The sequence below is a fragment of the Setaria viridis genome, chromosome 8 (genome assembly GCF_005286985.2).
Source record: "Setaria viridis chromosome 8, Setaria_viridis_v4.0, whole genome shotgun sequence".
In the NCBI taxonomy this organism is placed as follows: Eukaryota; Viridiplantae; Streptophyta; class Magnoliopsida; order Poales; family Poaceae; genus Setaria; species Setaria viridis.
Genome location: NC_048270.2, coordinates 32738048 through 32760794, shown reverse-complemented (window position 1 = coordinate 32760794; position 22747 = coordinate 32738048). Strand labels below are relative to the sequence as shown.

Here is a 22747-nt window from a genome sequence, read left to right as displayed (position 1 = left end):
GCCCTATGTTGGAGTCACAGCATCTTATATTTTTGTAAGCATCTATCTTTGTTTGTAATTTGGCTGTAAGGATCAATTTTAATGTGACTCCATGATCTTGTATTCTGTAAGCATTTTCGTTTGTAATAAGATACTTCCAAAAACAGTTGATCAGTTTCGTTTGTTAATAAGGCTTGGAGTTAAAGTTTCTGGTTAGTTCATCTTGTTGGCATTTGTAATTAGCAAGGGTACAAAATTACAAGCGAAATTTATCTGCTCATAGTAGCAGTAGTAGTACAAAAGCAAGCTAACCAGATCGATCACTTTCATTTGTAATTTGTATTGTTCGATCTCCTACACCGAAACAGAAAAATATCTCCAAAATTCTCGACAGACCATGGATCATCCTATCCCCAAATTGATGAGCTCAAAATGCTGATCCCTTTGCTTTCACTTCTAAATGTTTGCTGTACTTTAGTGCATATTTTCTACTTTTAGATAATGGAAGAAAGTTCCCGCTTCAACCATATCTAAAAGAAGGAACCGATCGCAAATTATTACATTTTTTAGAAAATGTTATGTCCTTGCCTTCCAACATGAGTGTTCCTCAAAGCTAGCGGAAACTTCATAATTACTGACATTTGGATTTAACTAGAAATATCTGTGAAAAATATTATCTTATATAAAATATTTTTATACTATGAAGGTATTTTCAAAATGGTTATAATACTAATCTTTTGTTGCCAATCTATCTAAACTAGATATTGATGGTCAAAGTAAAAATAACAAAATGACTTGGGACAAGCCTAGCACTACTGGAAACAGTAGCTTTGCCGTGGGCCTTGGGCACTCGGTAAAGGCTTTGCCGAGTGTAACACTCGGTAAACGTCACACGGCATCGATTTGGTCGGCAAACGTTTCTTTGCCGAGTGTTTTTGTTGGCCACTTGATAAAGACTTTGCCAAGTGCTAAACCGGCTCTCACTCGGTCAGGATGCCTCTTTGCCGAGCGTCACAGCCCAGATACTCGGCAAAGATGCCGCTTTGCCAAGTGTAAATTGATAAAAAAACAAAAACAAAGGCATTCAACATAGCTAATACAACAAATTTGTGTGCTGGAATGCTAATGCACAATAATTTTCTTTCATGTGTACATAAAGCAGCCAAACATCAATGTCTCTTGGGTCTATCCACAACATCTCTAACTAAATGCTGCTGCTCATCAAAGATGCTACAACAATCAGCTAGAAATTAGAAATTTTAAAGGCACACTGGTGCTAGTGCTAGCTGCAATCTTACTGTAGACAAGCTTAACTGCAGATCCAAAATTGATTATGGGGTATTATAGAACCGAAATTAGTCTAATACAACATCAACCTTGAAATGTAAAGTTGATGCCGCAACTTGTTGTTACCTTTGGCTCTGAATACTTCAACGAAAAGTAAAACTGATGCAACAACTTGTTGTTGCTTTTGGCTCAAAGCTTGCACATAAATGCAAAGCTTTACCTGCGCAGAAATGCAAGGTTCGAGTATTTACATCCACTGTTGGGATAAGCAAACCTCTGCTTGCATGTGTAGAAATGCAAGGTTAGGCAACTTGTTGTTGCATTTGAGACTTGCGCAGTTTCACAATTTTTCAATGTGCAGAAATACGAGGTTAAGCAACTTGTTGTTGCATCTGAGACTTGCGCTGAAACACAATTTTTCAACGCGTAGAAACGTGAGGTTAACCAACTTGTTGTTGCATCTAAGACTTGTGCAGAAACGCAATGTAGTGGCCTTTTGAGGCTTAGTAATGTTGCAGAAAAGGTAAACTTGTGGGTCGTCACCCAAATTCTCTTTTATGAAATTGAACCTCTTAGCCTCTCGGGCGTTATTGATTCATGCACAAAAGTAATGCATCCATGCAATGCGATGATTTGATGCATCCGTGCCTAACCTATGGCCGTGTACTCAACCGCCCCATGTCCAAATAATTAGCATACATCAGAAAACCATAGATGTTTTAAATCCTACGCTTAGCCAAATACTTAAGTGCTAATGCAAATTTAGTCAACTCTGCCATACGCATACGCATGAGCATCTCGGCTGTTTGTCCTGATCAACCGAGATGAAATAAACAAAGGAATAGTCTCCTATATAGTCATGTCGGCCATATACCACATGAGAATCCTTTATGCATGGGAAAATTACCAACTACTATGTTCATTAGTGACCATGTCACTTATCTAAATACTGACAAATAAATGCAATTTAGACGGTACTATACACCGGTCTAGAGATCGCCCCATACATGCATCTGTCATCTCATGATACTGGCGTCCACTTAGTGCAAATAATTGGGTCATATAGCCTGTTCACACTACATTCAACCGTGAGGCCATGACAATCGGTTCTCGCGTATAGCTGAAATAGACGCATGCATGTGAGATAAAAGTATCAGACGGACAAACGACAAAGATTTATGCGTGTTGTTTGCATGGTCTCATAAAACATACAACGTCACTCTTCTAACTGAATGGGGGTGTGTGATAAAGATAATCCTAGGTTAAAGATTTGGCATCCCAGGTTTGCTAAGCTTATAAACAAGCTAGCAGTAACCCATGTGTACGCAGAATGTACCCCTGCTAGGTCATGCATGCATTCCAAATAACAGCATGAGCTCCTGACAGATAGTAAAGTGACCATTTGCCAAGTCTTGGTCTACGACGAGCATTCATCTCTTATGGGCGAGAAGACCTAGGACTTTTCTTTCGTAGCTATCTAATAGGATAGCCATATGATGTAATCTTTCTCTTCAGGTACACATGTTGGAACTCTTAATCAGGGGTGTTCTCTATGGAGATGTAACTAACATAATTTTTATGGAAATTTAAGAATTATGGAAGTGCGGACTCGCAATACCTATATTTCTTTATTTGTCATATTTAAATTAAACTAAAATTAAACTTGTCTCTGCTGACGCGCAGATGGGCACTAGACTGTCCGTTTTCTCGCCATAATAACAATTTGTGCCTGCATCAAAGCTAAAGATGGTGAACAAGTGGGTGCTGAAGGCTGCAGCGCCAACACTGAGAGTTGGCCCGAAGTGAAGAGTTGAAGAGTCTAGCTATAGACTATAAACGAAGCACTTTGCGGGAGACAACCTGATCACCGAGTCAAGAATAAGATACTAGGAGCACAATCTTGAAATCATTTGAAGTTTCAAGTAAGTGAGTCACATATTTACTATATCATACCTAGTGAACATTTAATAAGTGAAATCTTCAATCAAGACAATATTTGGAGTTTCATTCCCTTAGTCATTTTTTATTCCTCTCTTTTTCATAAACCAACGATGTGAGCCATCCCAACTTTTATTTGATTTTTCTTGGAAAACCAAAATCATATATCCCTATCCTATTAGACTATTCATCTTGAACATGATGTTTAGCCTGATTTGTTTTCATGATAAACACACGAGTAGAGCCCATATTGTTCTTACTTTGTAAATATTTGACGCATGCTAGGACTCGCGTAAACACACAACGATCATATGTAGCTTGGTGGGACAAACACACGAAGCTCCTCCATGCGGTTCGATGAATTGCGTGGAATTCCCGAAGCCATGCTGGGCACTTCAAGGAGAGCAACTCGCTCTCGTGGGGGCTTCACCAAAAAGAAGTCGGCATATGGCTTCATGATAAAAAGTAAGGAGGAGGAAGAGCGGCTGAAGAATATTGAAGGGAGAATCATTGTCAAACCATGACTTCGATGACAAATTTCTTCAGAATATTGAATTTCATAATGATATTTACAATCTCCTAGCAAATATTGGGTGGATGGAATTCACTCTTAATGGCCTCGTCAATGTATACAAGGATGTAGGCGTGGAGATGTTCATGACCATGAAAAAACTAATGCAATGGAACGAGGAGACAAATAAAGATATTTCATGCCTATCCGTTAGAATAAAGGATGGAGTAAAGATTATTACATATGGAGAAATCACAACACTGTTGGGTTTCAATCTAAAAGCCTCAATATATGGAGAAGTGGAAGAAGAAGACTTAAAGGAATTCTAAAAAAATAGGCAATGGAAAAATATTTGCAATCCCATACTGCAAGTATTTCATTTTTGGATGAGCCACCGCGTCTCGGGAAGAATGAAGGAGACCAAAATTATTGACTTCGTGATGAACTAGCTTTATTGTATGGTAGTAGGAAAGAAAGTAATCGATCCCTCCTTGCCATGCACGTGACGCGTGCACGGGTCTAGCTTCAGCCGGCCGGAAAGTAATTAATCAATTTCACTAATCACATGAGTAGTACATGACTAGGAGAAAAGGCTGGAGGCCCACTTGCCATGCAAGGTGACTCCCACGCCGCTCGCGCGTATGGAAGGCCGCGTATTTCTTTCAGACGAAGGCAAATCGCTGACCAAGTCCATACGTTTTGACTGGAACCAAGTCGCCTGCCCCGGACTGACGAGTACAAAAACCAAACCAAAGGAGCGCCAAGTTCCAAGCGTATCGGCCACGGCCGGCATCTGGAGGAGACAGAAGCGTATCGCCGGTTGCAGCAATCCCTCGACGGATAGCTAGCGCCTCAACACCGAGACGCCGCCGCTGGGCTGCTGCGATCCCCTGACGGATAGCAGCGCCGGGAAACACCAACCCATCAAGCTCCACCGAGGAAGGAGAGAGGCCAAAGGAGCAGCTCGCCGGACAAGAAGAAGCTGCTGCCCCGGGAGGTCCGGCCGGCAAGGTGAGGAGCAGCTGATCGATGGCGTTCCTCTGATCATGTCCCCTCCGTCTCTGATCTCTCTCTGTCCTTTCGTTTCGATCCTGTTATAGGGGACAAAAACCAACCATCGTATCTAATCCAGATGGCCCCTATCATGGATACGAAACAAAGGTAGTGTGAGGGACTCCTCTCTCGTCAGTCTGGTTCTCCAGCGAGAGGCACGAAATCCTGCTCTCCATCTGCATGAGCACCATGTCATATGATCCATATCAAACTGCATACTGTGCACGCTTCATACATGGACTCCTCCCGGCCGAGTACCATGCCCAGAGCACCGAGCCAAATCAAGAGGCTCCTCATATTGCATCATGCGACATATGCATAGTGTCATGCCTTGCTAGTTATTACACTAGTAGAATGCATACACCAAAATACTCTGAATTCTAACTGCTCCGTGTCCCTTCATGCATGCGTGATCTTTCCTTCCATAATCATAGATTTGCCCCTTCAACCATGTAATGCTCTGCACAAATACACATGTTTGGCCTGACGAAATTTGCTGCGGCTGACGATCATCATTTCTGATGCGGCTTCTGCATGTTGTTGAAGCAACTTTACTGGACACAGACGGGACCTGCTTCTTAAGCAATTTGCCAAACAGATTTTGCTGATCAAACAAATCAACTAGACAAATTATACTGTCAACACGTGTATGTCTAAATTACCCTAGGTGCCAAATTTGTTTATCAACACATGCCCACCCAGTTTTTGGAACGACTGCATCTACCCAGTTTTTGGAACGTGTATGTCTAAAAATTTGATGATTTTTATATGACACATCGTCTAAATATTTTACCTTATTTGACATCTCATTTATCTCGTTTCTACTTAGGACGATAGTTCACCATATATCGGCCAAAATTCATTATAAAGGAAAGCTAAATCCTAGTGAAAAGGGGAAGGAGCAGAAAGTGAAGTGCGGGAATAGAACCACTCAAAAGACATAGGAGATAGTGAAGAGTCACAACAAGCATACAGAGATGGACAAGGCCAAGGATCACGATGGGAATCAGGAGAACAACAATAAGGGAAACAAGAAGGGTGAGAATAGTACAACTCAGAATCTCAAAAGGAATGCGAATGGTGACAACAAACCTACAAGAGAGACGGAGGAGACAAGGGCTTACAAAGGGAGATATCAGGACCTTGTGGACAACGCCAAAAAAAGATCGTTACAGGAAGAGAAACTAGGAGACGGTGAAAAATGAGAATAGAAACACTCAAAATCCACAGCAGAAGGTGAAGATTCACAAAAGGCCTTATTTGGTTTGTAATTTTGCATTTCTACCTTTGTATTGTTCATCCTATATATTTCAAATTCATCTCATATTTTGGTTGAAAGCCCTATGTTGGAGTCACAGCATCTTATATTTTTGTAAGCATCTATCTTTGTTTGTAATTTGGCTGTAAGGATCAATTTTAATGTGACTCCATGATCTTGTATTCTGTAAGCATTTTCGTTTGTAATAAGATCCTTCCAAACACAGTTGATCAGTTCCAGCCTATGCAACCACACGCAGCCAAGTTTTTACATAATTCTCAGCTTTCAAGCTGATCACAAATAAGAAAGGAACATAGTACGCAAACGATAGGAGTAAATTAAAAGCAAAATTTATTATTGCTTCTCCATCCATTATTAGCAAAGATATCCAAGGCGACCATTTCCAACGCCTTGCTTGCCAAACGGACGGCCTTCCTTGTATCCTCACGCTGCAACAGAGACCAATATCGTAGCCAATATGCTCAACCTGCATAACAGAGGAAAATTATGTTTTCAATGACCAAATCGTTATGCGTACACTAGATCGCACACATAACTACCGCCACCCAAACAAAAACCAATCTTCTATCTTTTTTAGTTATGCAACCAATTTCCAAGCATATGAGATATTGATTTTTGTGGAGTTCATTAGCTATATTAACAACTCTCTAAATGGTTTTGGCATGATGACAATCGAGGAGGAGATGATTAATTATTTCATTTTGATCACAAAGCAACATTTTTGACTCCCAAACCAGTTCCTCTTAGCTAAGTTATCCTTTGTTAAAATAAAACCTCATTGGAGATACAAAAGCAAACTGTTAAAATTACCGTATCTATGCAGCTCCCAGGTGAAATTATCCCTCCCATCAGAAAGCTAGTAGTTTGCTATTTTTGCTAAAAAGGTTATGCCAAGCAGTCAATTATCTCCAACTAAAGCTCTTCTAAAAGATATGTTCAATGGCATTTCATTCATGACATTTGCGACTGTAGTATGAGGATAGTAGGCTATATTATGCAGAATGGGAAATTGCTCTTTAACTGGTTTTATCTTGAAGGTTCCATAGCCAAAAAAGTCCTCTCTAACCTTTAGCAAACCTTTCAAAAAATGTAAGTCTCTAGGTTTAATTTTAACCTGAGAGGGACAATTTGAAGTTACTTGTTTATTTCTAAATAAAGTTTGCCGTATGCCATCCTCATTCAGCAAGTTAAATAACCATTTGCTGAGTAAACATTTATTTTTTATCCAAAGGTCTACTATTCCAAGACCCCTTGGTCTTTAGGTCGGCACAAAATCTCCCATTTGGCTAGGTGATATTTTCGTTTCTTATTATTGCCTTTCTAGAAGAGTCTAGATCGATAGAAATCTAATCTTTTTAGGACTCCTTTAGGAATTTCGAAGGACATCGTGAACATAGGGAGGCTACTCAAGAGTGAATTTAGAAGAATCAATCGTCCTCCATGACTAAGATAGATGTTCAGCCTTCCAGGTACTTAGCTTATGTTTGAATCTTTCCTCGATTACACTCCAATCCGCATTACAGAGTTTATTGTGGTGCATCAGGATTCCTAAGTACGTGAAAGGGCAGGATCTTATTTGGCAACCAAATAGTTGAGCATATTCTAACTCATACTATTTTGATTCTCCATAACAAAAAATCTCACTTTTGTGGAAGTTGATCTTTAAACCTGACAATTGTTCAAAGACGCAGAGCAATAACTTCATATTCTTAGCCTGCTCGAAATCATGATCCATGAACATAATTGTATTATCTGCGTATTGCATAATAGACTATCCTTCTTCCACCAAATCAGGAATCACACATTTAATTTGACCATCATCCTTAGCGCTTTTAATTAAAATATATCTGCCACAATATTGAACATAATAGGTGACATAGGATCTCCTGTCTGATACCCTTTTTTGTTTGGAAATAGTTCCCAATGTCATCATTAATTTTGATGCCCACACTTCCTTCAGAAATGAACTTTTCAACCCATGTACACCTTTGTGGGTCAAATCCTTTTATTCGGAGCGTTTGTTGTAAAAAAAGACCATTTTACTTTATCATAGGCCTTTTCTAAGTCAATTTTGAGAATCACACCATTGAGGTTTTTGGTGTGTAATTCATGGATAGTTTCGTGTAATATAACTACCCATTCCATAATATTCAACCTGGCATAAATGTCATTTGGGAGGGTCGAACAACTATGCTACCCACCATCATGAGTCTATTGGTAGTCACCTTGGTGAAAATTTTGAAACTCACATTGAGAAAGCAAACGGGTCTGTATTGTTGTATCCCTCGTTGCCTCTTTTATTTTAGGGAGGAGCGTTATTACTCCAAAGTTTAAGCTGTAAAGAGGGAGATGCTCATCATAAAATTCCATGAATAATGCCATTAGGTCACGTTTTATAGTTTCCTAGAAGACTTGATAAAATTCTGCTGGGAAGCCTTCGGGACCAGTGGATTTATTATGTTCCATTTGGAATAGATCCTCTTTTACTTTCTTGTCTGGGAATGGGGCTGTTAGCAGATTATTTTCCTCCTCTGTTACCTGAGGTTTGTCATGATTCTGATTTTCCATCATGCTAAAATTATTATCCTCTGGTGCTTCGAATAGTCCCTAATATTTTGTGATATAAACTTTCAAATCAGCATCACTGACTATTACACCATCTTCCTGTTTAACTAATTTAAAGATTCATTGTTTTCTATGTTTGCCATTAGCCTTTTATCCAAATCATCTATCATTAAGGTTAATTTCTTCTTCTTTTTATTATGAACAGCTGTATTTTAGCCCAACCTCTCAAAAATTGCCAAAGAGATCTTATTTTGTTCTACCATTTATCCATAGGAGCGGTTCCATTGGTTTCAGATCGCTATTTATTAGCAACCAAATCATAGAAACCATCTCAAATAAGCCAGCCTTGATCAAATTTAAACAATGGCTGTCGTCTGTTATGAGTGGAAGCCCCTGTGTTTAATAAAAGAGGTGTGTGGTTTGAGTTACTTCTATCTTTGGCATGTATCGTAGTGAGAGGGAATTTTTGTTCCCATTCTACGTCTGAGCAACAATCCAGGCATTGTAGTTGCAACAAATAAAACACAAGTGTGTGCACATGCTGTACTCAGCAAGGCAAAACAATAAATGACATGCAAGGCTTTTAATAGTGGAAGGCTGACAAGGTTAGCTGCAATTAGCACTTTTAGTTAGATAAGTTTTCTTCAGCAGCTAGTCACTAGCAAATGTAAGTTTATACTAACTAACAATTGATAATGAGCATCAAAATGCCAAAGGCATGAACATAAACAAAAACAACAAGTTAATTCATATTCATGTGAATTAATCCTGTGAGGGTCCAGGCCGCTCCTGACCATGAGCACGACTGATATATCACTTTTAGACACTTTGCAGAGGTTGTACACTTTACCCACAAATTCATTTTTCCCATGTCGCGGGAGGGAGGTAGCCTCTTAAATACTTCTAAGATGAGAGGCTAGGGATTAACTATGAGGTCTTCAAGGGGTTCGCTTAGTACAAAATGATCCCCTAAGGAGTCAGGTTAAATAAGAGCATAAACCTGCCTAATGAGTGCGGTATCTTAGCAAAACATACCACTAAAGAGGACAAGGCTATCCCCTAACGATGCAACCCCTCTTGCCCTTTGTAGGTAAGATCATAAAGTACCAAGTTCTCTAGTTACTAGCCAAAGTTAGATCCATGTGACACTTATGGTTGCACTATATTCCTAGTTGGTTCACCATGTTTCAATTAATAGATGTGGTCTTGTAATAAAGCATAAAGGCACATAGAGTAAAATAAATAAATAAACATAACCATGCTGTTCATTAGCCAACCCAGTTGAGCAAACTAAGCATCATCTACCAACAAATCTAATTAAAACAACCTAGTTGCAAGGTATGATCAAAAGACACTAGGCATCATCCTTAATAGGAACCCATTATTTTAATGCAAGCGATAGATAAATATTGTGAATAAATTACATGTCATTTAGGTATAAATAGGAATAACCAAGGTCACTTGCCTTACATAGAGTCCTGCTGCTGCTCGGAGCCTTCAAAGCCTTGATCTTCAATGAATTCTTTAAACGGCGCACTTTATACACAACATACCATTACATGCAAAGAAAGCAATACAAAAAATGAAAAACAATACACCAAATAGAACTAGTAGAACTAAAAAGTAGTACAAAACTATTATTTACATTATTACGAATGCTTGAGCAAAATAATCACTCAAAATGTAGTTAAAACGCGAAAGTTATGCACTAAACAAGGTTAGGTGCTTGCTGGCAAGTTTTAGAAGCATCCAAGGGCTTAACTCTGGTAAACCGAGGGCATAAATGTAAATACTCATATAAACTCGAGGCCTAACACGTAAAAAGCTAAAACTGCTATAATGAGAGAATCTAAACTATCCGAGGGATTTTTCACAAAAGCTACAAGACACATAACTACTCCAATTAATTACACGCTTCTTCGGGGACCAAATCAAAAAAAGGTCATCTTCCACCTCAAGACCAAGGCAGCGACGACTGTTCTCGCAGCAATTGGGGCTTGGGGCGGTGTAAGCAGCACTAGCGGGGGTGCACAGGTGCACGGCTGGCAGCGTGAGGACGAAGGCGGGCATGGTGGCATGGAGGCGGGAAAGTGCGGGCGCAAGTAGGGCGAGCGGGTGGCCGAGCGAGCGTGACTCGGGCGCGGGCACACAAGCAGCTGGGCAAGAGGGGCGGCGCTGCTGAGGCTTGGGAAGCGTCGACCATCGTCGGTGCTATGAAACAGAGGGACAAAGAGAGACTAGGAGGGGATTGATGACCACAATTCATGACACTCGCCTAAGAATGGCGAAACTTAATGGAATGAGACCGATGAGACGAACGTGATGGTGTGCTCACCTTACGGTGTAATTTCTTGTTGGAGTTCTCGTTGGAAAGTTCATTGGAGTTCCTAAGATCCAAAAGTTCGGCGTCGAACCGGGGAAGTTAAGGTTTGCAAAACAAGGTGGGGTTTGCAGGGTTGGAAAGACAACGTTTTATAGTTAGGGTAGGAGTCAGGTTTTATTTTTTCCTTTTTCTTAATTCGGCAATTAAAACAATTTCAGTAAATCTTGAAATCACTTTTAAACCACGAAAAACACTCCAGAAATTTTGAAAAATTTAGCAAAATTTCTGGATATGGTTTTGGACATGAGTCCAAATAAAATATTTAAAGCTTGGAGAAAAATATGTAGGACCTTCTAAAATTTAGATTTAGCTCTAGGAACAAGAGAATAAATTCTTAGAAAAACCTAAACCTCGCATAACGCTTTTTTAAAACATCAACACCCACAAAACACCAAAATGCACCAGCATGAATGTATGAAACACACACCCATTTGGACTAAATTATTGGATATGATATTTAAATTCACTTAGCCTATGGAAATTCCAATTAAATCCTAGAAATTTAAACAAGCCTTAAATATAACCTTGAAAATTCAAAAAGTTGCTAAATAAATTATGTGATGAATTTTAGGTTGTTATGTAGGCGCTTCCTTCCGGTTGCTAAATAATTTCAGAAAGTGGTATGGATATTATCCGCCCGTTCATACGACCGAAAGGGTTTAGACACTCAATGGTAAGTTCGTAAATGAATCCGGACATTCAATATCTGTACTGTATCCAAATCAGTATACTCAATGTTGGATTTCTAAGATCCGAATAGGATGAATATCAATATTTGACAAATCTTGTCACTATTTGTATCCGAATTCAATCCAAGAAAAAAATAACTATCTGCATTTCTATCCGCAATATCCATTTTTATCCGATCCATTTTCATCCATAGTTCAGCTAGTGGGGTGTGAATCAAGGCTTCACATGGACACGCACTCCCTAAGGCGGTACCTTTTCGACACGTATGGTTGCATGCTTTCACTAGAAAGACTTGCCCGTGAACCGGTCCTTATATGACCGAAGTAAGCTCTTGAGATAGGATCCTGCACTAAGGTTGTCCCCTTACTCCCAAGTCTCTTCCTTAATAGTGTCTAACCCTTATTTGGTTCTTTTTAGGTTTTTCTACAAAACGGACACATTTAGAGTTTTCCTTGAAAATTATTGTATATGTGATATTACTAAGATATTCTATTTCTAAAATGACTCTCGATCATCGATCTAGTCGTGATCGGGGTCATTTATGGGATTTTTTGCTAGAAGTGGCTCCAAGTCAAGGCAAGGAAGAGAATAGTTGTGGGTTGCTCCTACAGTTTTATAAAATTATGCAAGTCAAGTTATTATATTGACAACTTTTAATATTTATGAAAATATAGGATAAAAATATGATCAAGGAAGAAGGTGCTAGGACTAGGACTAGCCTTCATCGACGTTTCCTAGGTTGACTAGGGGCTTGGCTTCTTGCCTTCTGGATTCTCAGCTTCTTGTCAGAGCCTGGCCAGCGAACACTTCTACACATCTTCTTCACAGCCGGACCTTCGGCTTGGCTTATGGCCGGATCTTGGTCATGTCCTCGGTTCACACAAGCATACGAATATACAATCAATTCTAGCAAATAATATATGACTAAAGAAAATGGAAAAGGATGATTGATGGATGCTTTGGGAATTAACCGATTTCTAAATGATAATCCTTGGATAAAACATGAATGGTTTGTTAATTATTTAGAAATAAGTTTCTAAATAAATAAATGGATAGAATTGTTGAATTTTGAAGAGAATTCTAAGAAATCAAGAATGGATTTTCTAGAGTTTGGGACAGGCATCATAATGGCTAGGGTATATCATTGTCTTCTCAAGCTTATCTTCTGGGCTTTCGCCTACGATGGGAGATGATTCTTATCGACTCCGATGTAACAAGGTTAAAAAGGATGGCTTGACTATTCTGTGGTTGTTAGTCACTTTCCTGGGTGGGGGACACTTTCGGCGAAAAAGGTAACATCGATGAGAGGCTAGAAAAAGGAGTATATGAGGTGCAAATGTGAAAGTAGGGGTTGGAATAGATTTAGATGGTCCTAAGTTATTTTTAGAAAGTTTCCCAGGATTTTTGGAATTGATAAAGATGGAAAAATTATTTTTGCGGTACATATATTAGGGTTTTCATATTATGAGAGGGAAAGATATTTTGAAAAAAGGGCTTTAATGGGATGAACAATGGGAACGAAGGCATGGATAGGTTTAGAATATTTTCTAGTATTTTTGGAGGTTTTTGTGAAATTTTTGGAGTTTGGGAAGGTCTTTAAATGATGTTTTGGGTACACAAAGCTGGGTGCATATAGCATTTTAGGAACGGCTGGCGCAAGCAATGGGGTCCACAAGTTACCGTGCTGTGGTCCACGGACCACGGGGTTCGTGGACCAGGCGTGCGGATGAGTCAATGGTCTACGTGCGCCGGGGGCACGCAAGCAAAGGAGGGAAAGGTGAACGGTGTGGGTGGCGGCCTTAGGTGCTGGATTTGGAGTTTGAATTTGAAATAAATTTCAAATTTTAATAGGACTTGTTGTGGGGGCTTAATTTGTACAGGAACTTGGAGGCTTTTGGGAGGGTTGGGGAGATAAGGGTGTTTGGATAGATTTAATATTAGATTTAATATTCAAATTAGATATTAATATTAGCTTTAGGGATTTTAGGAAAGGAAATATTTTGAAAAGGTTTCTAGGACTTTGATGATAGGGTAAAATATTTGAATATTATACTTGGATAGTATTTAACGGGAATTTTGGCAGGGCTTTTCTGAAATTAATATTCGAATAAAATTCAAATATTGCTTCAAAGGATTTTAAAAAGAAACGTTTATCGTGAAAATGTTTCTAAGCTTGGTGAGAATGGTTGGAGAGGGGTTGCTGAAGCAATCAAATGCAACACGAATGCTTATGTTTTTTTGCAAGATTTACTTGCAAAAATGATTTTGAATATTCAGGAAAAAGAAAGTATATTTAGTTTAAGGAATTTTTTTAAAAAGACTGTACTTTTAAATGCTTAAAAAATCGGGATGTTACATGTTACCCTTAGCTAGCGCACGATATCTGACATGCAGCAACTATCCCTTTTAGGAATGTGCGTTTTCCTACAACTTTGTATTTTGAGAAAGTTACAACTTATATAATGATTTTTATGTAAACTTTTACGAGTAACTTGTAGTACGATAATTTTTCGAGACAACTTTCATAATAAACATAACTTTTGTGCATAATTTTGTACACACAACTCTCATTGGATAATTTTTCGATGCAACTTTCAAGGTACATATAACTATTATGTATAACTTCTTCTAGTAAAATTCATATGGGATAATTTTTTAGCATAACTTTCACGATACAATTAGGGGGTTAGTTTAAACCAATTTTATAAGAGAGAATTCCCTATATAGCACTAGATGAAAACTTGGTTCCCTATGTAACACTAGAAAAAATTTCCTCCCTTATTTGATACTAAAGTTTATCCTTCCTTTTCTCGCACTTGCGTTATATCTGTTAAGTTCTTCCGTTAAAATTTGCTCTTTGTCATGTCATACATTTGGTTGTGGACTAAAGTACCCCTAAGAAAATGTGGGGAGAGACACACCGATGGGACAGCATGTCTCGCTTTCATGCTCGTCTGTATACATGGCCAAACGGGAGGCTCAGCCCGAATTGGCACGAGCATAATTTGGCCTGGCATAGCTAGGCCCGGCACAGTTAGGTCCACACAGTAATTATGCCGGGCCGTGCTGGCCCACGTGCCAAAGGAGCGGGTCAGGCACGGCCCGCAGCCTTCTTGGGGGGGGGGGGCGTGCCTGCACGCTAGCCCGGCGGGCCTTAATGGCCTCGTCGTGCCTGTGTCAGCCCGCGGCACGGCATAAAATACAGCTTCACTAGAATTAGAATCAACGAATTCGAATTTCACAGTTTGAAAATCAAATTCACAGCTTCTAAAGTAAGTTCAAAAGCTCACAAATGCATAGATTCAAAATCAAGATCACAATAACACAAACACATATGAATTCAAAGGAGATTCAATATTATTTTGAGCTGTTTGTGTTGCTGCCTTAATAAAAACTTTTGTAGGTATAAACTCACACCTCATGAGAAAATCCTACAAAGGAAAAAAAGAGTACAGCCAGGCTCATCAAAGAACAATGTTCAAGTTCAACATTACATCAGACATCACAAGATTCACAACAGTAACACTAGAACACCATCAGGCTTCTGGCTTGCTCTTGAACACCAACAGGGCAATAGACTTGGCTTCTGGCCTTGATCACCAACAGGCATCTGGCTTCTGCCAACAGAACACCAACAAAGTGTTAATTCATCTATTTTGCAATAGAAGAAATGATAGGAAATGGAAGAACACTTATTGATTACATTTAATCATCAAGATACAAGTTCTCAAATGATTCTTCAAGTTCAGGATCATTGACGGTATGCTGCAGTCTTGAATCTCCTTACTCCCAATCCTTGATCAAAGCAAGGATCTCGACCATCTCAGGGGTGAGATGACATCGCCGCTCCTCAATGATCCTGACAGTGGTACTAAATGCAGATTCTGAAGATATAGTAGAGACAGGCACGGTCATAACATCCCTAGCTAAGATAGAAAGAATAGGATAGGATAACTTATGCCCATGCCACCTTTACAATATGTTAAAGTTATCATCATACTGGTTGATAGTATCACTATCTAGGTAGGCAGATAATTCAGAAACAGCAGCAAGAGAGGCACCAGTATGAGCAGCTTGCAACAAAGCACTAGCAGGTTGTCTCCTAGATAGGGAGGAGGAAGCAGAACTAGAACCCAGGCCAGCACCAAGGCTAGCAGCAGCATAACCAGATGAAGTACCCTGAACCAAAAATCTTACCCCAAGCAGTCTTCTTCTTACCTGTAGGCCCTGGTTGTGTGGCCCTCTGCAACCTCACAGAACCATACTTAGCATCGTACTTGGAAAAGATTGTAGATAATTCAGCCCTTACACCAGTTAAGTAACAAGAATAATCATTTCCATTAAGCTGAGACAATAGCTGAAGAACATTGCTAAAACCAGTAATCTTAGCTCTAGGATCCAATATAAATGCAAAGGACTAAAGTATAGGTATATCACACCAATAATCTAAGAACTTAGACTTCACGGGTGCAACAACATGCTTCAGATCAGCATCATCGGCATAGGAATTAAGATGTCCATCTATCTCAAGAACATGATGCAAGAGTAATGTTGCAGTAGGATAATAAATACCAGACAGACTAACAGTAGAATCATAAAATCGTTCAAGAAATAATAGAATCTAAGCTTAAAGAGACAATTTCTTATTCAACATAGATCACAAGACCACAAGACTAGTTTCTACTGAGTAAACGATTCTCCCAGTCAGGAGCTTACAAATCACAAGATCACAAGACTAGTTACATATCATAAGTGCAAAGGACCAAGAGCACATATCATGTTTCTTACCTCATCCTCGAGCACACCCGGAGCACACCTTGAGCCCTCTGCCGTAGACGTGGTTGCCTTGGTAGCTCCGTTCCTCGACGATGCGCGGCCTCCAACAGAGACTTGCAAGCAGAAGAGGAACGAGAGGAGGATCAGAAGAACGAGAGGATCTAGGATTAGGGTTAGGTTACCGTTACCTATGCAGCTGGAGCCTGGAGCCGGAAAAGATGAAGGCCAACATTGGTGAGTAGGAAGGGAGGAGCGGTTTCGACGAGGGAACCAGGGAGGGAGGCGGATCTGCGAGGGAAGGAGTGGTTACGTTGAGGGAGGCGGAGGGACGAGCGGCGAGCTGGCGGCGGGCGAGGATGGTGGCAGATCTGCTAGCGAGGCTGAGGATCTGCAAGGACGGCGGCGGGTCTGTGAAGGAGGCGGAGGGGCGACCGGCGAGCCTGCGGCAGGCGAGAACGGCGGTGGATCTACGAGGGGAGGAGGCGAGACAGAGGGAGGTGGTCAGGTGGAGGCGACGAGATAGAGGAGGCGGAGGGGCGAGGGAGCGGGGGAGGTGGTGGAAAAGGAGTAGGGTTTTTGGGGGAGGAGGGCGAGCAAGCGGCCGGCCACTGTTTTGTATGGCTAGGAGGCGGGCCTAAACAAGCCGTGCCAACTGTTGGTTTCCCACAGGCCAAATGAGCCGGGCCGTGCTGTGCTAGTACGTGGGCTGAGGCCACGGCCCAAGCATGGCCCATGGTGTGGGCTGGGCCGGCACAAGCATGACGGCCGGTGGTGCTTGGATCGGGCCAAAAAACCGTACCGTAGGCCGGTCCACGCTCCACGGGCCATATGGCCAGCTATACTCGTCTGTTCCTGTCCGCCCGGGGCGACCTTTTGAGCTCAAGCCATCGGCACTTGGAGCTGTCTTTTGTGGGAGCGGAGGTGCAGCACCCGCCGTGCGTGGTGGCCGGAGCCACCGCAGACGTGTTGGAAGGAGCGGAGGAGCCGCTGCCGCGGCCTCGCGTGGGGCCGCAGCCGTCGCCGCCGTAGCTTCGCATGAGCTGGAGCAGTCGCCTGCCATGGTCTCGCGTGGGGGCCCGAGCTACCGTGCCCTCGCGTGGTGGCCGGAGTGGCCGCTGCCTCGCATGGTGACTGAAGAAGCCCCACGGTTGATGCCGCGCTTGGGGATGGATACGTCGGGGGCCTGACGCCATCTGCGGGATCTAGACAGGAACCACGGCCACCGCACATCTCAGTTCGTGGGCATGGAGTCGTGGGTAGGGTAGAGGATAAGAACCTGGGGCAAACAAGTTTTTCGCGTGGGATTTAACAGCCAACCTAACGGAAGTGTCAATAAGGAACGAAACAAAATTTCCGGTGTCAAATAAGGTAGGCAAATCTTTCTATTGCCATATAAGGAATTGAGTTTTAATCCAGTGCTATTATAGAGATTGCTAAATTGATGGTTGAATGTTTGTGACTTTTAGAGAATTTATATGATTTATTTTTTTCTAGCGTGTAGGGTTAACGTGGAGGCTTAAAAAGGAGTCTACCTGGTGCTTCAGTTTTTAAGTTTGGTGACCCCAACCGTCTACCTGGTACTTCAATCTTTAAGTTGACGGATGCCGTCTGTCCGGTGGATTCATGACATCAAATTGGTCTGAATCTGGAGATGCCACCACCATCGGTCCTTCTCCATCCACGCTGGAGGCACGCCCACCGATATCACTTCTTCCCTGCCGCTTCCGCTGGAGTGTTCAGAGGAGCGAACATATTGCACTTGACATGGATAATTGGTACTCCTTCCATTTTTTTCTACGACTTGTCTAGATGACTAAACTAGATCCTGGAAATGTTACATCACGTATGTTTATAGAGTGTTTTTATAAAACAAATAGAAAATATATAGTCTCTGCGATCGCACGGAGCCCAGTGGTTTCAGCTCAAACAGCCGATCACAAGGAAATACCACACAAACAAAAACGAAGAAATCATAAGCAATACTCCATCCATCCAAAAAAAATGCAACTCTCGTTTCTCGAGAAGTCAAATGGTTTCAAATTTAACCAAAATTACACAAAATTGTACTAACATTCACGTCTTCAACTAGGTTTAGTATAAAAATATATTACCCAATTAATCTATTGATATTTATTTTGTACCATAAATGTACTATTGTGTATAAATTTGGTTAAACTTAAAATTGGTTGACTTCTTGGGAAGTAAGAGTTGCATTCATTTTGGATGGAGGAAGTATTATTATTGCTTATCCATCCACTCTTCACAAAAATATCCGAAACCTCGACTTCACACTGCAACAATGCTCAATATCGCAGCCAATATATCCTAGCCTCCAAAGAGACGACTGTAGGTAGGAATATAATGTCGAGAACGCCGCTGGTGCTGTTTGGTAGACCGATACTGAGTTTTTCACTTGAGATGCCAATGATTGTAAGGGAAAAGAGACCACACAACGATATCTCCAAGAAGGTTTGGGACGCCGAAGCCGTCACCCGCCGTCAGCACGGACACAAGGGTTATGTGTAGCAAGAAAGTAGCTACCACCAACCATATAGTGTGCATCAGCGCATCTATAAAACGTAGTCATAAATTAAACCAATTGGTGCCAACGTTAGATGACAGGCTGCCTCGGGAACTGATAAAGCTCTATACAGAGGAGCATCGAGGAGTAAGGATACGCGCTTCTGGTCTTCAGTCCTTCTGTAAGTAGTCTTCCTTCTCAGCTCTCTTTGGTCTCTGACTAATCATTATTATTTAATACTATAAATTGCTGTTAGGGAATGGACCTTTCGTCCACACCCTTAGTATCGGTTAGACTAATATTAGTATTAGTACCAGGCTTAACGAAAAGTCCCTGAGGTGACGCCCGTCAGACCTTTTAGTACCGATTGAGAGCACCAACTGGTAGGAAAGGGTTCACATTAGTACCCATTGGTGACCCAACGATCCACATTAGTACCCCCACATTAGTACCTGGTGCTTCAGTCTTTAAGTTGACGGATGCCGTCTGTCCGGTGCATTCATGACATCAAATAGGTCTGAATCTGGAGATGCCATCACCATCGTTCCTTCTCCATCCACGCTGGAGGCACCCCCACCGATATCACTCCCTGCCGCTTCCGCTGGAGTGTTCAGAGGAGCGAACATATTGCACTTGACAAGGATAATTGGTACTCCTTCCATTTTTTACTACGACTTGTCTAGAGGACTAAACTAGATCCTGAAATGTTACATCACGTATGTTTGTAGAGTGTTTTTTTAAAAGAATAGAAAATATACAGGCTCTGCGCACCGCACGGAGCCCAAGTCTTACAGTGGTTTCAGCCCAAACAGCTGATCACAAGGAAATAGCACACAAACAAAAAGGAAGAAATCATAAGCAATACTCCATCCAAAAAAATGCAACTCTCATTTATCAAGGAGTCAAACGATTTCAAATTTAACCAAAATTTTACAAAAATGTACTAATATTCACGTCCTCAAATAGATTTAGTATGAAAATATATTATCCGATTAATCTATTGATATTTATTTGGTATCATAAATGTACTATTTTATATAAATTTGGTTAAACTTAAAATTAGTTGACTTCTCGAGATGCGAGAGTTGCATTCTTTTTGAGTGTACGGAGTATATATTATTCTTTATCCATCCACTCTTCGCAAAAATATCCGAAACCTCCGCTTCGCAGCCAATATGTTCTAGCCTCCAAAGAGACGACTGTAGGCAGGGGCGGATCCAGAACGGGGCTGCGCCCCGGGCTAAGCTGTTGAATCACACCTAAAATAGTCTAATTTTGTCTCCTAAACCTCATTTTGTTAGGCTAAACAGCACATAGGTTAAAGGGACTCCATGATCTCGCCCCGGGCTGCAGCCCGGGCAGCCCGGACCCTGGATCCGCCCATATAATGTCGAGAACGCCGCCGGCGCCGTTTGGTAGAACTGAGACTGAGTTTTTCACTTGAGATACCAATGATTGTGAGGGAAAAGAGCCCCACAACGTAATCTCCAAGAAGGTTTGGGACGGCCAGGCCGTCACCGCCGTCAGCACCGACACAAGGTTTATGCGTAGCAAGAAAGTAGCTACCACCAACCATATAGTGTGCATCAGGGCATCTATAAACGTAGTCATAAATTAAACCAATTGGTGCCAACGTTAGATGAGAGGCTGCCACGGGAACTGATGAGCGTCGACAAGCAAGGATGCGCGCTTCTGGTCTTCAGTCCTCGTGTAAGTAGTCTTCCTTCTCATCTCTCCTTGTCTCTGACCAACCATTATTATTAAATAATATAAATAGCACTCTATGTGTCTGTGTATGCGTGTAGTGTCTCTGTGATGTCTTTGTAACACTACTAGGGAACGGATCTTTTGTTCACGATCTTAGTGTCGGTTGGAATTAGACCCGTTACTAATGTTCACATTCGTACTGAGTCTAACGGATAATTCTCGAGGAGGTGCCCGTGAGATCATTTAGTACCGGTTGGGGTACCAACCAGTATGAAATGGTCCATATTAATACTGGTTGATGCCCCCAACCGTTCACGTTAGTACCTGCTTGAGTCTTTAAGTTGACGGATGCCGTCTGTCCGGTGCATTCATGACATCAAATTGGTCTCGAACCTGGAGATGCCACGACCATCGGTCCTCGATCCACGCTGGAGGCACCCCCACCGATATCACTTCTTCCATGCCGCTTGCGCTGGAGTGTTCAAAGTATCGAACATATTGCACTTGACATGGATAATTGGTACGCTCCTTCCATTTTTTACTACTACTTGTGTAGATAACTAAACTAGATCCTAGAAATGTTACATCACGTATGTTTATAGAGTGTTTTTTTAAAAAATAGAAAATATACAGTCTCTGCAAACCGCACGGAGCCCAAGTCTTACAGTAGTTTCAGCTCAAACAGCTGATCACAAGGAAATAGCACACAAACAAAAAGGGAGAAATCATAAGCAATGCTCCCTCCGTCCCGAAAAGAATGCAACTCGAGGAGTCAAATAGTTTCAAATTTGACCAAATTATACCAAAATGTACTAACATTCACGTCTTCGAATAAATTTAGTATGAAAATATATTACCCGATTAATCTATTGATATTTATTTTGTACCATACATGTACTATTTTGTATAAATTTGGTTAAAGTTAAAATCGGTTGACTTCTCGGGAAGCGAGAGTTGCATTTTTTGGGGATGGAGAGTATATTGTAGGAGTTATGGACTCGGCACTCAATCTGGGGGTTACCCAATTGGTTGATTTGTAGGTGACGATGGTTGCGAGACCAAGAACTCGAAGGTGATCACGAGAGCACAAAAGAGATGCGAGGCATTTTAGACCGGTTTGAGCCTCCAAAGAGTAATACCCTACGTCCTGTATGCGTGGATTGTATTGCTTGGTATGAGAGTCGATGCGTTGGAATTTCTTGCCCCTAGGGGGTGCCCTTGGCCACCTTATATAGTCCGACGTTACATGGAAAGTAATCTAAGTCAGATTACAATACGTGTCCCATGATATCCGGGTAGATTTGGGCTGTCTTGTTGGCTTGATGTGTACTCCATGTAACTTCATGGTCGGGTAGGCCCACTTGTCAGGTCCAGCCAATCTCCTAGTCGGTAGGGACCCATGGGCTACCCATATTCCTCAAGCCCATGAGCGATGTGTAGGCGAACAGGAATTTTAGGTCATCACAGCGAAACTTGAAATGAGGTCGACTGGAGCTGTGATGGCGTCATGGTGACGGAGAGGTTGCGCAAGAAGAAAATCCAAGCGAGCGCAGAGCCAACGCGTAGAGTGAAGATGAGTCTCGAGTTGATGGATGCTGGCATCTAGCAGGTCGAAGCAAAGGTTATGGAGGGCGTCGCAAGACACACTCCGTAGGAGTAACCCCCGAGAATTGAAGCGATTAGAATAATTGGTCCAATGGTCAAAGAATAAAAAGTTGATCCCAGAAGCAAATCCAAGTGCCCAAGCACAAGGATAGGTGAAGCCATGGAGACACGCCGACCAGAATTAGGTGCCCAGGCCTTGAGGATGAGGACTGGCGGAGCCACAGAGGCACGTTGACCTAAAGTAGGTGCCCAGCCCCCTAGTGTGGGAGCCGGACGAGTCATGGAAGCACATCAAGTTGCCTCCCGCCCCGAGCCAGAGAGGTCGGCCGGGCGATGTGAGGCATGCTGAGTAGGCGGCGGCGCTCAGCCCTCGATCCTTGGAGCCGGACGAGTCATCGAAGTATGCCGAGTCATCATCGGCTCTGAGCTAGAGAGGTTAGCTGAGTGACGGAA

The 22747-nt window shown here is 41.7% G+C and overlaps 1 long non-coding RNA gene across 1 annotated transcript; it reads left to right on the top strand.

Annotated features, from left to right (window-relative positions):
• The first annotated feature begins 4106 nt into the window (after positions 1-4106).
• Positions 4107-6212, top strand: LOC117833941 (uncharacterized). Its single transcript, XR_004635602.2, has 2 exons — positions 4107-4726; positions 5598-6212. It is a non-coding gene; the product is annotated as an uncharacterized lncRNA (long non-coding RNA).
• Positions 6213-22747: the final 16535 nt, after the last annotated feature.